Source organism: Sarcophilus harrisii, chromosome 3, assembly GCF_902635505.1.
Source record: "Sarcophilus harrisii chromosome 3, mSarHar1.11, whole genome shotgun sequence".
Lineage (NCBI taxonomy): Eukaryota > Metazoa > Chordata > Mammalia > Dasyuromorphia > Dasyuridae > Sarcophilus > Sarcophilus harrisii.
Window position 1 is genome coordinate 418,817,877 of NC_045428.1, and position 15,942 is coordinate 418,833,818.

At 34.0% G+C, this 15,942-nt stretch overlaps 1 long non-coding RNA gene across 2 annotated transcripts in view; it reads left to right on the forward strand.

Moving 5' to 3' along the window:
- The window catches only part of LOC116422463, a 94,293-nt gene that overhangs the window by 54,176 nt on the left and 24,175 nt on the right, over positions 1 to 15,942 (forward strand). The gene's annotated exons all lie outside the window — the stretch shown is intronic.

Sequence of the window (15,942 nt, forward strand, 5' to 3'; positions counted from 1 at the left end):
AGACAATTTTTGTCACTGGAATACTAGCCATTCTTTGAGCTCTTTAAAATTTGTTCTTCTCAGAATTTAAGATTTATAATAGTCTTTTCTAAACTTTCATCTCTTCTATTAAAAGTTCTGAGATGAATTGGTCATATTCCCCCCAAGTTTCCCATACTTCCTTCCCTTGATTCCCCAATTCCTGATTATGCAATATAGAATCAGAAGAGAATTTCCTCTAATTCATATCTATATATTTTGAAACATGAAATTGTCATCATGAGTCAAGAAATTGATTTGTATTTGTAGCTCTACTTTAAATAGAGAGAAAGGTCCAGAGAATTGAAGGACCTCATCATGACTCTTTCATAGTCTTGTGATCAATTTCCAAAACTCCTCTCTCCCCTTCTCTTTTTTTTGGTCTTATGGTATGTTTTACTATGTACATTAGATTCTTTTGTTCATCTCTACTTTATAGCATTTTGAGTTTTTTCTGATTATATATAAAAATAGTTTTCGACATTTACTTGCATAAGATTTTGCATTCCAAATTTTTCACATTCTCTTCTTCCCCTGCCCTTCCCAAAGATAGCAATTTAATTTATATGTACACATTTTCACATTAGTCATATTATGAAAGAAAACAACAGAACAAAAGGGAAAAACCACGAGAAAAAAAAAAAAAACAAAAAGTGAAAATAATATGCCTTAATCTGCATTCAGACTTCATGGTACTTTCTCTGAATGTGGACAGCCTTTTCCACCATGAGTTTTTTGGAATTATCTTGGATCATTGAATTGCTGAGAAGAGCTAAATCTACCATATCTGATCATTGCACAATGTTGCTCTTAGTGTGTACAATGTCCTCACTTCACTCAGCATCAATTCATGTAAATCTTTCCATGGTTTTCTGAAATCTGCTTGTTCATCATTTCTTATAACACAATAATATTTCATTATATTCATATATCACAACTTGCACAGCTATTCCCCAATTGATGGGCATCCCCTTACTTTCCAATTTGTTTGCCATTACAAAAATAGCTGCTATAAATATGTTTGGGTTTTTTTTTTATGAGTGGGTCCATTTCTCTTTTTTATGGTCTCTTTGTGATACAGACCTAGTAACTTTGTAGTGGTATTGCTGGATCAAAGATTATGTACAAGTTTATAAGCCTTTTGGGTATAGTTCCAAATTGCTCTCCAGAATGGTTAGATCAAAGAACATCTCTTCTATTTCCTCTTTTTTCTGGGCTACCTATAATATATTCCATTGGTGATATAAATCCTATTTTTCATTCCATTGATCTTTAGCTAAATGATATCACCTTCCTAATTTCTGGATTAACATATGATTTCATTCTTTATTTTTTTTATCTGCTCATTTACTTTTGAAAAAATATATACCCTTCTAGAGATATATTCTAGTCAATAGTCTCATCCCACCAAATCTCAATGATAATTATGAAGGGAAATTAGTGATGCAATGGAAAGAATCCTGGATTTGGAGTGAAGGAGCAAGATTCAAATACTGACTCTGGCATTAACTACATATCTGACTTAAGCAAACTACTTAACCCTTATTGCCTCAGTTTCTTCATTTATAAAACAGAGATTTGGACTAGATGGCTTCTAAAACCTCTGATACCTATGGATCTCTAATTTATCTTGCTTTTTAGTCATACTTTGTGAATTTGTGTGTAGATCACTCAAACTATGATATTTACTGTACCCTCTCTTTGGCTCCTATAATATTTCTTAGTTTTTCTATTCTATTCTCTTCCTAGAATGTAACTACTATCTATAGTATCTAGCTTGATGCTTATACATAGGTAATTTCCACCTCTCCCTTCATTTTCAGGTGTTATTCTCCTTTCCCTTCCTTCCGATAAAACCCTACTCCAGTACCTCATTGTGGCCTCCTGAGGAAACCTTCACTTGACCCTGCCAACCCTTCAAGCTGCTGCCCTATATCTTTCCTCTCCATTCACTGAAAACTTCTTTGAAAAAAAAATGCTATCCTAAATTACTGCTTCTACTTCCTTATTTCTCAGGCAATTCCTGACCTTCTGCAATCTGGCTTGTGACCCCCCTTCTTAATGAAAACTTGCTTTTCCAAGGTTCTTCTCTCCTGGTGAAATGTTTAGATTGTATTCTTTGAAGCTACTGCAGCTCTCCCCACCCCACCCCCTCTCAATCTCAAGCGAAAGAATTCTTAATTACATTTCTATATGGGTGCTAAGTATATTTCACTGTTATTTCTCCTAAAAAAACAACTAAAAAGATGCCTTTGGATACAATGCCTAAACCCCAGAAATTGACTTAAAATGGAACCCCTTTTCAATTGCTGTATATCTAGGATAACACATTCTAATATGTTTCCATTTTTCCTATTAGGGAAAAGAGATGATCTCAGTCTCAATCTATCTAGGGAGAAGCAGTTTTGAAGTCCAATTTGCAATATGTTAAAACTAAGATCATTGTTCCACGTCATGCAGTAACACTAAGTATTATACTGTATAGAATATTTTCTCTACCTTCAGTCAATTTATGCAGATACATGGCAAATGAAAAGAGAAACTTGGGATATTTGAATTATTTTTTTATGTTTTGAAGATTGCAAGTAGGTAGAAAATAGATGTCAAAGCCAAGCCTCCTGGAAAAGAAGGTCTAGCTTCATTTGTGGAAATGATATCATTGTGGAAAGTTCAGGCTCTAGAGCTGAGGGGTGCATTGTCCCTGGCCCCCCAGGAAAGGTGAAAACCCTCAATCACAGACTGGGAATGCTCTGAGCTAGCAAAGGCAAGAGGTTCTCGCCTTGAGGAAAATCTTTAAAAGTTGCAAGGCTTCCCAGAAGCTGAGGTTGGGAGGCATGCATTGTGTCATGCACATTAATTCAGTTGGCACATTACAATGTTAAACTAAATGACATTATTACAAAGCTCTGCTAAGAAGTGTTGACAGGTCCATATGGTAATTTTACAATGTATAATGAACACACAGACTCCTTTCTTGCAGAAATTTATAGTTCAAATCTATACCCAGGATATCCAGTTTTATTTCCAGAAACTTAAATTGACTTATTACGATGTAGTGAATGTATAAATTAGTTCCAGTAGTTAAACTGAAACATTTCCCTACAGACTCAATTAGATTCATTAATCTGCTGTGTAGACCTGTAAACGGTCCATTGTTCTTTCCCCCCCCAAAATGTCAAAAACTATTTCTCTAACTATAAAATATTTCCTACAAAAACTGCTTTAAATGGTCAGAATTATTGGATATTAGAAACCCAGAACCACAAATTATCTTATCGTCCTTCTTTTTCTGAAGAAAAATATGGTCCAGCCTTTGCCAGGTAATTTAGTAGGGTTGGTGGCTGGATTCTATGTTCTATCAAACTGAAAATGTCCTGGAACAAAAAAAAAAACAAAAAAACTTAAAAGGTTCTTTTTTCCCTTGTCCCAGTGGATAAATCAGCTGACTCAGGGACTGTTACATGTATTTTTAACCCCACCTCACATTTTATTTTACAATTTTGTTTACATTTCATCCCTTGGGCAGGAGTAGGGCTGTCTACCAATCCCATGTGATGCTCTTGCTAGGCAAAACAAAACATGCAAGCCTTTAATGAATTCTGAAGCTGATCATTTCCAAACAGTCTTACCTGTGTCTTACCTTTCTCCAAATGCCACTGTTCATGTGGAAGGAAGCCAGAGGGGAAGGTGAGCTATAGACCTATTACATAGTTTAAAATAAGAGGCTTTAAAAAATAAAAAGCTAGTGTTGCAGTTTTTTAAAGCACTATTTTATTGATTGATGAAGGTGGCTGCTGTTATTTACTGATTTTTATATCCTGTTTAAAAAAGCATTGCAAGTGTTGATTTTGACAGAATTTTTTTCCAATGGGTTAGCTCTAATAATCGCATCTATGGAATATTCTCTGAAACACTGTTTTCAGGATGAAATCTGTTGTTTTTAGTTCAGAGTAAGGGAGGTGAAAACACAGGGTTTAGAAAAGCCTCTAGGGTCATTGTCAACTAAACCAAGCTCCAAATTATCTCTTCTCCCTAAATGCCTCCCATAAGTACAACAAAGGTAAGTCTTCAATAGTGCCTTAGTTCCTTTACTTTTAAGTCTCCTTTGCAAACAACAATCAGTCATAAATAAATCACCTTCTGTAATCACAATCATTAGAAAAAAATGACAGAAATCATACTGGAATCAGAAGCCCAGAATCCGAATCTTGGCTTTTATGCCTTCTGCCAATATGACTTTGGGTAAGCTCTTTGGGCCCTACTTTTTTCATTTGTAAAATGGAGGAGTTTGGGAACAGATAAGTGGCACAGTGAATAGGGCACCAATACTGGAATAAGGAGAACCTGAGTTCAAACATGATCTCAGATTCTTACTAGTTGTATGACCCTTGGCAAGTAACTTAATCCCAACTGCCTTCAAAAAATGCAATGAAAGAAAAATAAAATGAAGGGGTTGGACTAAAAGGGAAAGTAGAGCCAATTTAGTACAATGATATTCTTTTTGCAAATTGAGGAAACTAAGGCACAGAGTTCATGTGATTTCCTTAGGATTAGATGGATAGTGGATATCCAAAATTGTATTTGAATCAGTGCTCTTTACAGGCCTTTCTCACTCCAAATCTCTGGTCATAAATGGAATATTTGTATTTATTCTAGAATCTTTTATTACTTGGTCTAGTCATTTAACATCAAACAGCTCAATGGGCTAGTCACTGGTAGGAAGGCAGCTCTTTAGTAGAACCTATCCTAAATATTTATATATGTGCATTATCTGGGACTTTTATTCCCTTTCCCATATTTGATTTTCAACTACTATACCTGATTATTCATAAATAATACTAATAATAAATGATCAAGATGAAAAAATCACATTGCCAATTTCATTCATTCATTTGATCAATCAAAAAATATTTGCTAACCAAATTATTATTTGTCAAAGTATTGCACAAGGTGCTAGGGAAATGAATGCATGAAATAAAACAATCCATACTCTCAAGGACTTTATGTTGTTTTTCAAGTTTTATTTATGTACTTTTTTCCCCTGAGACAATTGAGGTTAAGTGACTTGCCCAGGGTCACACAGCCAAGAAGTATTAAATGTCTGAGGCCAGATGTGAACTCAGGTCTTCCTGACTTCGGGGCTGATGCTCTATCCACTGGGCCACCTAGCTGCCCCTTAATTTGTGTACTTTGAATTTTCTCTCACAATTGTTTCCCAATGTATCTATCTCAGTTCCATAGAATTAGCTTTAAAAGGAAAGTAGTAAGCAAAATTAAATGATACTGTGACTACAATGAGTAGTATACGTGGTTTTCTATAAGTATTGTGGCAAAAGGAAATGTATTTTATCATGTGTTCTCTAGAACTGCTAAGGTCTGTCAAAGGATAGAACATTGGTCCTGTGGTCAGGAAGGCCCAAATTCAAACATGACCTCTGATACTAGTTCCCTGACTTTGGGCAAGTTATTCAATCTCTGTCTGCCTCCATTTCCTCAACTGCAAATTGAGAATAATCATAGTACCTATCTTCCAGGCTTGCTGTGACCTGTGTAGACCTGTAAACGGTCCGTTGTTCTTTCCCCCCCAAAATGTCAAAAACGGAAATAATGAAACAATATTTGCAAGTTCTTAGCATAGTACCTGGAACATAGTATATGCTCAAAAATGCCCTTCCTTTCTCCTCCTCTCTTCAGTAAGGATTGGTTATTACATCTAATCAAGTTCAGGCTTTTTAATGTTGTTTTCAATATATTATTGTAGATATATACATAGATCTACTGATTGTGCTTATTCACTCTGACTCAATTCATATAATCACTCAATCAGTAAATACTATCTGTTATTATCTGCTAAGCACTATGCTAGTATTTGTAGGTACAAAAACCTGAAACTACCTATTTTCAATAACTTCTCATTCTAATAATAGACAACAAATATATATGTATATGTATAACATGTACAAAATAAATATAAAGTTAATAAATCTATTCCTTTATACATACACAAAATAGCTAACTGTAAGATCATTTAGAAAAAAGGTTACTAGCAACTAGGATATCAGGAAAGATTTCATTTGCGCAGCAGAAGATATGAGCAACATCATTAAAAAAGAGAGGAATTCTTAGAAGCAGAGTTAAGGATGAGGGCACTCCAGCCATGAGGAATGGCCCATGTAAAGACCTCAAGAGAGGCAATTGAGTATCATAAGAGAAGAACAGAGAGAAGCCAATTTAGCTACAAACACATAATGGGGCAGGGCAAATGATGTCCAATGATTTATGAAAGAGGGGCAGGGCAGGTTACTTAGGACTTCAAAATTTAAACAGGAGAATTTGCATTTTATTTTTCCTGCAGTCAATAGGGAGCTTCTGGAGTTTGAATAGGAGAATCATGTAATCATATTTGTACTTAAGGAAAAGTTTTTTTGGCAACTGTAAGTAAGTCCTGGAATGTTAGTCTATTTAGGGAGGGGTAAGGATTTAAAGATAATGCTGAGATTATAATCCTGAGACCCAAGAAAATTGCTCATGTCTTCAACGGAAACAGGGAGGTTTGGGAGAAGATGAATTTTAGGGCAGGACATAATGACTTCAGTTTTAGATATGTTGAATTTAAAATGTAGACAGGATATCCACTTTAGAATTCTCATAGGTAATTGTTGATCTCATTATCTTTTCCTTCAAGAACTCCCATCTACCTAATTTTCCAGTTATTACCCTAGATACTACCATCCTCTTAACTGCCCAACCTCACTACCAATATATTATCCCTTACTCCTCTTTTCTCACTCCACAATTCTAATTAGTTACCAATTGACCATTCAATCTTCACACCACCTTTTAAATACCACCACTACTCCTCATCTCTGAAACTGTCACTACACTGGCCCAAACCCTTTTCACTTCCCATCTGAACTATGTCAGTAGTCTTCTAATTAGTCTTCTTGTCTCAAGTCTCTTTCCCATTGACTTCTGGTAGTCATCTATCAGAATGATCTTCTTCACACACAAGCCTAATCATAACTCGCCCCCTACTCAATAAATCCCTCAATTTTTAAATTTCTAGTTTTCTTATACTTTACTTCTTCCCTTCCTTTTTTTCTGTATTCCTTCCTCTCTCCCTTCCCTCCTCTTTTCTCTTTCTTCCTTTGTTCCTTCCTTCCTTCTGCCTTGCTTGTTTTGTTTTTGTACTCTGTAATTCATGTAGATGCCGACCTCTTTGCTATTCCTGGCATGACATTCTATCTCCTGACTCCTTACATTTTCATTGGCTGATCCCTTTGCCTGAAATCATCTCTCCTATCATTTCTGACTCTTTGCCTTTTCTGGCTTTTTTCAAGCCTCAGATAAACTCCTACCTTTATGGAAAGCCTTAAATCTTCCTTAATACTATATAGTTATGACTAGATTATGAGTGTCATTGCATAGAGCTTATGGTTAAAGCTAGAGGAGCTGATGATTTTATCTAGTGAGAAAAGTGAAGGAAAAAAGATCCCAGATAGAACCTTGAGGTACATCCATATTTAAAGATGCTCTGCTATGGATGATAAGATAGCAAAGATGACTGAGAGAATCAGAGATAGAAGAAGGTGAAATAGGCGATATTAGTTTCTCAATAACTCAGAGAAAAAGGAGTATCATGAAGAAAAGATTATCAATAGTGGAAAAATCAAGAAAGTAGATTTAGAAGAATTAGAAATGAAAAAAAGACCATAAAATTTGGCAATCAAGAGATCATCTGTAATAAATAAGACAAAAATACATAAATTAATTGATGGATAGATGGTTGAGTGAATAAATAAATGAGTGAATGAATGAATACATAAATTAATGTTTTAAAGATCATTTGTAACTCTGGAGAGAGAAGTTTGAATTTAGTGGTGAATTTGGAAGTCAGACTATAAAGTTTTGAAGAGTGAGTGAGAAGAGAATAAATAGAGCCAGCAATTTTAGGCCATTTCCAATAGATTTTGGCTTAGAAAGGTAAGAGAGATATATGATAGTAGCTTTAGGGAGATGGTAGGATACAGTGAAGATTATTTTTAACGATGGGAGAGGCTTGAATAAACATGGAGGCAGTATAGAGGGAATAAATTTACTGGGTATGGTTGATGTTTAATGTGCTATTGAAGATATAATTTGTTGGAGAAAACATTAGTTGATAAGAGCAAAATGGGTATATGACTTACACATAGAGCATAATACTATAAGCAAAACAAGGAAGCAAGGAATAGTTTACTATCCGATATTTGGAGAAGGTAGAAATGTATAACCAAACAAGAAGTAGAGAACATTATAGAATACAAAATGGATTATTTTTATTACCTTAAAAAAAAGTTTGCACAAATAACACCAATACAACCAAGATTAGAAAGAAAACAGAAAGATGGGAGTCAAATTTATAAGAATACAAGTCATTCCCCAATGGGTAAATAGTCAAAGGAAATGAAAAGGCTATTTACAGATGAAGAATTAAATCTATTTGTAGTCATAGGAAAAATGTTCTAAATAACAATTGATTAGAGACATTCAAATTAAAATAACTCTTGACATATCACCTCACACCTAATATTGTCATATTGGCTAATATGACAGAAAAATAAAATGATACATGTTGGGGAGAATATGGGAAAACTAGGACACCACTGGTTTGTTGGTGAAGTTGTGAACTGGCTAAACATTCTGGAGAGCAATTTGGAACTATGCCAAAGGAATCTAAAACAATGCTGTTTGATCAAGCTAATACCCCTACGAGGTATTAGCTTCAAAGAGATCATAAAAAAGAAAAGAGAACTCACATATACAAAAATATTTATAGAAGCTCTTTTAGTGGTGACAAAAACTTGGAAATTGAATGGATGTCCATTATTTGAGGAATGCCTGAGAAAGTGGTAGTATATGAATGTAATGGAATACTATTGTTCTATAAGAAATTATGAACAGATGGATCTCATAAAATTCTGGAAAGACTTAGGTGAATTGATGCTGAGAGAATTGAGTAGAACCAGGAGAACACTGTACATAGTAACAGCAACTTTATGTGATGACAAACTATGTTGAACTTAGCTCTTCTCAGCAACATAATGATCCAAAACAATTCCAAAACACTTATGATGGAAAATGCCATTCACATCCAGAGATAGACTATGGATTCTGAATGCAAATGGAAGCATATTATTTTCACTTTTTAAAATTTGCTTTTGTTTGTTTCTTTATTTCTTGTGATTCTCTCCCTTTGTTCTGATTCTTCTTGGTTAACTAATCAAGTCATTCTAACATGACTAAAATGAAAATAAGTTTAACATGATTGTACATGTATATCCCATATTGGATTGTTTACTGTGTTGGGGAGGGGGAGGGAAAAGAGGGAGAGAAAAAATTTGAAAGTCAAAATCTCACAAAAATTAATGTTGAAAACTATATTTACATGTAATTGGAGGAAAATAAATACTTTTAAGTGGAAAAAAAGAAAATAATAGAAGAAGGGATAAGGTGCACATATAGAGGGCTGGTCTTCAAAAAGAGGGACACCTCTTTACAAGATACTGGGGAAAAGAAGGAGAGAGTAGGTGATGATGGCTTTTTTGTTTTTAAGATGAAGAGAGTAGATAGAGGTAGATTATGAGAAATGGCTTCAATTTTTTTCAATCACTTTAGAAGTAACTATTTTCATCCTCATCTGAAAGAGAGGGAGGTTATGTGGGACTTCAAAAAATAAAGATTTGGCATAACTTCTCTGGAGAGTCAGATAGGGAATGAATTAGGGAGGAAGAAAAGAACTGCCTTGCCATAGTGAGGGCCCAAGTGAGATTTGATTACATGAATTTATATGGAACCCAGACAATATTGTTTTGGGATTTCCTCCAGTTTCATTCAGCAGCTTGTGAATTAGAATACAGGAGGTACATGATGGAACTAGGCTTGAGAGATTTGGCATGAGTAGAACAGCAAAAGGACAAGGCTGAGTGGCCCAAGAATTGGGGCAGTTTAGAATTGAAATAGTTAACTATTGGGCTGAGGTTGAGAAGAGAAGGGAGTGAAGTCAAAGTCTGAGAAAAAAAAAAAACCTGAAGGGTAAAGGAAATATAATTCCCAATTATGGTGAAGAACAGGTAGATAAAAGGTGAAGTACTTGAACAGGGTCATCATTCAATAGGAGAGTGTCAGAGTTTTTTAATTATGGAAGTGGAACCCATGTGGGCAATGACAAGATTTATGTGTGACTATTCTAATATGTAGTTACAGTAAAGTCAAGACGAGGTCTTGGTAGTTAGTAAAGTTTAGTAAATGATAGGTTAGGTAATTAAAGGATCATCTACATGAATATTAAAGTCTTCTAGGATAAGGGCAGGAGTTGAGAAGTTGAAAAGAAGAAAAGAGTGAACTGTGTGTTGAATGATGAGAAAGGAGGAACATGAGAAATGAGAAAGGGACTTTTCTCGAGTTTCATTGAATTACTTATATCTGTTATTTATCATTTAATAGTATTGCATTAGGTTTATAGAATTTGAATAAGCAGTTCTCTATTTGATGGGCATCTACTTTGTTTATAATTTTTTGCTACTCCCAAAATACGACTTAACATATTTTTGTATAGAAAGAACCTTTTATTTCTGTCCTTGGAAAACTCCTTGCTTATCTCTGCAATGCATGGATGTTGTTTTTTTTTTTTTTTTTAATTGGGTACATACACTTTTTAAATGTTTTGCTAGCTGTATGTCAACATAATTGATCTAGTTCACTAGATCGCTTCAAACATGATTGCAAGAAAGGATTCCTATGATTCACTAGATTTCCTAGTGGTCAGTAATCACCTCACTTGCTGTAATGAAATATCTCTGGATACTTTTCTACTCTAATTTGAGACAATAAACACATTAAGGATCATTAATTACCTTTAAGACACAGGGAAAGGCCCTAGAAATAATACAAAGATCTGCTTATACTCTTTAAAGATGACTAAGAATTGATTACAAACAAAATTATGTTTCATTATTCAGAAAAAAGAATTTTGAAATATAGTAGAGGCACTCCATAACCATTCCTATTCTCCCACAAGAGTAAAAGTACTCAATGGATAAACTAAGATTGGTATTTGAATTTAAATTTGGGGGCACATTGGTCTCATAAAAGCTATGAGTATGGTAAAGAGAGTATGAGTATGGTAATTTTATTCTATCCTCTTTCTTGTTCAAACATTTTAAAATGATCAGTCCAGATGCTTTGTCCCATTGCATCTTGACCTTTTTACCCAGGTCAGGAGATCCAGATAATATCTTTCTTTACATTAGAAGACATTTTAAAAGAGCTCTTTGAACAAGGTGTTCTTGGAACTGTTCAAACCTAACAGCATAATGTTATTGTCCTTCTAGGAGCTTACAATTCAGAAAGTAATGCTGTATTGGTATTTTAATGCAATAGTAATTTTTTTGTGTAGGGGAAGCAGGGTTAATCTGGAACTGAGAGGGGATCTATTAATGTAAGGCCTCTCAGAAAAGAGAGGAAATCCAAGGTAAGTGTGATGTATTCAAAAAAAGAATTAGGGACTGAGCAAAGACCCACCTTTCAACATGGTTATAGGAAATAAGCTACCTTTAATGGTCAAAGATGTGGAAAAAACTGACAGCCAGCATTTGTATATCATTTTAAGGTTTGAAAAGTATTTTAGCTATTTTGTTTGGTTACCATAATCAGTCCTATGAGGTAGGTATTATTATTATCTTCATTTACATATAAGGAAACTAAATTGAGAGAAGTTATTTGTTTACCCTTGTCACACAACTAGTGAGTATCTGAGGCAGTAATTGAACTCAGGTTCTCCTCACTCATCACTTTCTGATCATCATCATCAATTTCTGATAAGAAATTGAAGAAAACCAAAGATGATTTCACACCAGCCTTCAAATATTTCCTCTCTTATTCTATATATTAAGTTCCAGACTATTATAACATCCTTTCAACCAAATCTAAATCCAAATCCAATTGGAAGAGATCACTCTAACTATTTATACTGGAAAAATTATGGGATGGAAAATACATGTTGCTCAAGTTATAACCTACAATTAGATGAATAGCCCAAAGAATGAATTCATCAATTTGCATATCTTGGACAGATATCTTATATAAATAATGGACTGGGTTCTAGGTATATGGACAATTGAAAATAGTTTGGATTGGTTTCTAAAATGCCAGAAAACTTCAAATGATCTCATGCTATACATTTCCACAAAAGCCCAACATTTATATACCCATATTCCAATGATAATTTATAGTGGCTGAAAATCATGAAATATAATCTTAGGAGAATAAGAATTTCAGGAAAACAGGAAAATGGAAAGATTCATGGTTAAGTATTGAGAAGATAATGCATATTGCCCATGATGACTTGTACATAAAAGGCTTAAAGAACCTCAAGGATGCATAAACCAAAACAGGTTCATCATGCACTGAGAGTGAGGAATAGTGAATGGATAACATGGGTGTTACTCTGGGACCAATAGAAATCTAAAATCAAACTAATAAATAGAAAAGGCTCTCCTGAATATCTGGTAGATCCTCACTGAAAGACTTAGGGAAATACATGGAAAATAAGAGATCAGGATGAGAAGTCACTGTGATTTAAAATGGGCAGAGAGAGTTTTCACAATGCAGATACCATAGATGTATTCAATTGTATCCTCTTCTGTGATGATCGTGTATTTTAAAATCAGCCGGAGTCAGGAATTCAGGTTAAGGGAAAATCTTCAATTTTATTCTCAGTAGAGGTGAAGAAGGATCACAGGAGAAGGGGGATCAGAGGTGAAGGGGGGTTCACGATCGTAATGTGTGCAGCTGAGTCAAGAAACCAGCCAGACTAGAAGCCAGCCAGCAGTCTCTCTCCCCTTCTCTCCGCCCCTCTGCCTCCACCCACTAAAATCATCATTTCCTGTACAACACATCAGGACTTGCACAAAGATTGGGTGGGGGCCATTCTTTCTCCAAGCATATATATTAATAGAGTATGGTCCAATTACTATTTAGCCTCACATGCTTGGGACCTCAGTGCATCAACTCGAGCTTCAGCCCATTACACTCTTCCAAAGGTATTTGCCTTTTAAGCATAATCTTTGAAGCAAATTTTTCTTTTTTGTTTAAGGAGTATCTAGAATCAAAAGATAAGAAAGGAAGATTCAGGATGAGAGGCTCTTCCTCAAAAATCATGTCATGTAGGCTAGAACATATTTCACTTATACATATGATGAGCTATATGAAAATATATGTGATCTGTGAAGAATTAAATGAATCAAAACCATTAAATCAAGACATTGTAATCTGAAGTTTTTAATTTCATACTTCTCTGTCTTACTTCAAGAGAGAGGGAGACACCTAGATAGATAGACAGAAAAATATCAAAGTGTGCTGGTGGGAAGTTGAAATAAGTAGTATCTTGCAGGGGTCCTCAAACTACGGCCATGAGCCAGATGCAGCAGCTGAGGACGTTTATCCCCCTCACCCAGGGCTATAAAGTTTCTTTATTTAAAGGCCCACAAAACAAAGTTTTTGTTTTTACTATAGTCCGGCCCTCCAACTGTCTGAGGGACAGTGAACTGGCCCCCTATTTTAAAAGTTTGAGGCCCCCAATCTATTGCTTTGTCACATTCAGGATATATCCTCAAATGAGTCAAAGTTGAGACTTGATATATAGAAAAAGATATTGACTAGAAATTTGGGTGATTGCACACTATTATGAAAAAAGTAGCTGGGGGAGATGAGGAGACCTGATAGGATAAGCTAAACCCTAACACTGAAACTCCATTCTCTTTACTCTTCTGAAAACACTAAATGGCCTACTGATAGATCAGAACCCAGTGGAGACTCACTAGTTTTTAAAGAAAAAAAATATAGGCAAATTATTATTGGCCTTCAAACTTAAGCTATTTTAAGAAGAGTGATGATCAGCTCTTTTCCATCTGAGCAGAGTAGAACCACAGAAAATAGGATTTGATTGCAATTAAGAGAAATTCAGGTTACACTGAACTCTATAAGTAAGTCTGATTAAGTGGTTCAATTAAGAACCAATAGATCTTATAAAGTGCCATCTTAATAGATTTTTAAGAACCATAAAGACAGTGATCTGTCTTGAAGAGAGAATCTGAAATCAATAATTTCTTGGTCTGGCCTATCAATTTGAAGATTATAATTCTATTCCACACACAAAATGCAAAGCAAATTTCCTCTGTTTCATTTTTACAATCCACTTTTCTTCTTCAAATGATTTGGATACTCAACAAAAACAATTATTAGATATCAAATCATGGGATATAGAGAATGAGTAATCTTTCAACTCTGCCTTCCAAATGAGAACATGAGCTGGGAAAACTAGATTGTAAACTCTTTTAGTCACAACTTGGTTTTTTCCCCCCCTCAAAAACTTTTATTGCCTAACACAATATCTTGAAAGTAATCAGTGGAGAATTCATATTTTTTGATTGGTCTAATAGAGAAAAAATATTTTACAATAAGATATCACAATATTTTAAGAAAAATGTATGCTTATGTTCAAAAAAGTAGGAAAGTATAAAGCTAATGAACTTGGAAAATCATTTGCAAACTACTTAGATTAAGTTAAACAGGTCTTAATTTTTTAAAAATAAAATTATGAAGCTATTTAAAAATAAAATTATGAAGATAAAGAGTACTGAGTCTAATTAGTTATCAATTTACTTTATAAATAAAGTATCTCATTTTTTTTTTGATAACTCTGACCCTTATAGGTGAAGATGGTCAAACTCTCTGTTAATTTAGTGGTAATTTAATTTGCCAAGGATAACTTGACAGCAAGAAATAATCTGCCCCTGTTCTAGACTGCCATCACACTTTGGATTTTTTTTTTTAACCCTAACATATTTTGCCCAGTTTCATTGTTGTTTTCTACCATGTTTTAATCTTTTTTACAAGGCTACTGTAAACTCCCTTTTATATAGGGATTCTTTTGTTATCTCATTTATTAATCCTTGCCCTCATCCTCCCGCACTTCATCTTATAGACAATAAATGTTTAATAAAATTTAAACTGAATGAAATTAATTGACTATAATTGAATATTAACATTATATACCATGATATATGGCACTTTTTGTCAAAAATAAATATCGATGACACACTTTTAAAAATATGAATTTTCCAAGTATAAAAAGTAATTAATTTCAACAACATTTTAATGAATCATTAGATTTGCATTATGTTTTTTCTAGATGTTCTTTAGGAAATAAAGAAAGAAGAAAATATAGTAATACATGCAAAAGTGCGGTTTAAATACATTTTAAAATAATCATTTTTGGAAGCATAAAAAACATTTGCATAACCAAGCTAACATCCCAACAGTGCTGTGTATTTTGTGAATGATCAACTCTTTAATTAGCCAATTATCATTGCAAATGGTGAAAGGGACAAAAATCACAAACTGTTAGTAGTTTAAAATAGAATCCCACATCTATACATATGAAAAGAGAGTTTTAAGTAGGATAAGAATCTGGTAATCAGAATGAAATTGTTTTTAAACCTTTACTGAGATAAAAATAATATTTTACAATATGGTAATACTGCTCTTCCCTGTTTGAATAATGAGAGTAATTTTTGGACATCTGCATGACTATTAAAAAGCAATGTGTGTTCCATTTATAAAATAATATAGTCAGAGTAGATAGAGAATAACAAGAGTCAGAAAACCAGAAAGTACACAAATTATCCTGAATAAGACTGTTTTAGTTATTTCATGTGGGAAATCAGGAAGAGCTTCGAAACCTGAAAATTTTAACAAATAATATAGTCATAGTAGATGTGCAGTATCAAGAGTTAAAAATCCCCCCCCCCCAAAAAAGACTATATCACATATGTCATCACTAATAATGTGATTCACATAAATTATATTCATTGTTAAAGGTTT